Source organism: Octodon degus, unplaced genomic scaffold, assembly GCF_000260255.1.
Source record: "Octodon degus isolate 3935 unplaced genomic scaffold, OctDeg1.0 scaffold00397, whole genome shotgun sequence".
NCBI classification, from domain to species: Eukaryota; Metazoa; Chordata; class Mammalia; order Rodentia; family Octodontidae; genus Octodon; species Octodon degus.
The window spans coordinates 596576-597507 of record NW_004524973.1 but is presented as its reverse complement, the minus strand read 5'-3'; the positions used below and the strand labels follow the sequence as shown (position 1 = coordinate 597507).

At 51.0% G+C, this 932-nt stretch overlaps 1 pseudogene; it reads left to right on the top strand.

Moving 5' to 3' along the window:
- The window catches only part of LOC101580497, a 34516-nt pseudogene that overhangs the window by 28944 nt on the left and 4640 nt on the right, over positions 1–932 (top strand).

Sequence of the window (932 nt, the reverse complement as noted above, 5' to 3'; positions counted from 1 at the left end):
ATATGAATATATATAATTATTTTGCTTTTCCCTTCCATTTCTTTCCTATGCTGAGCTTTAATGGCTCCCACAATTTTCTTAAGCTCCTCTGTTTTTGTCTGTATCCATTGTAGAGTCACTAAGCATGATTTTCATTGTGGACAACATCTCTGCAATTACCTTAGAAATTGTTTCTCATTTGATTTATTTTTTTTTAAGTCTGGTACAGGGTCTCACTATGCAGCTCAGACTCATAGTGGTCCTCCTGTTTTCAGCTTCCCCAGTGCTGGGATGACAGGTGTGCACCCACCATGCCCAGTCTTGATGGCTGGCTGGGTGCCTCTGGGTGGGGCTGGCATTGTATGAAGTACTGAGGATTGAACCTGGATCCTTGTGCTTGCCTAGGCAGGCATTTAGACCACTGAGCTAGAGAGCCTGATTCAATTGTTTTGTTGTTTCCACTTCTGAGAGGCCAGGTGGATGGCTTTTAGAATGGCCCACTTCATTGCCCCGTGGGTTTGCCTTTGGTGAATTGAATGGGTGGGGTTGTGCCTTGTTTAAGTGCCTTCTCATTTTCTTTACTTTTTAAAGTTTAAGGGGCGCGCGGGGCTCAGCGCACAGAGGGCGGAGCTCACGGGTTAGGGCGCTGAGTGAACTTTTAGCGGCCCGGACCTGGAGCGTCTGCCGCCGGTCCGCCCCGGCTTTTCGGGGCCATCGCCTGCTGCTCTCCTGGAGGGTGCTTCGGTGCTTGGTCTCCTCTCGCCGTCGCCAGCTTGTGTCTCGTCTTTTGCCCGCCTGCCCGGGCTGAGCGGAGCTGGAACATGGCGGCGGGTCTGGTACTAGGGATCAAACTTGGGCCCTTACACTTGCCGGGCAGGTGCTTATGCCACAGAGCCATCTCCCCATCCCTATTACCTCCTTTAGATCTTGGGTTTACTAGGACTGCATCTTCA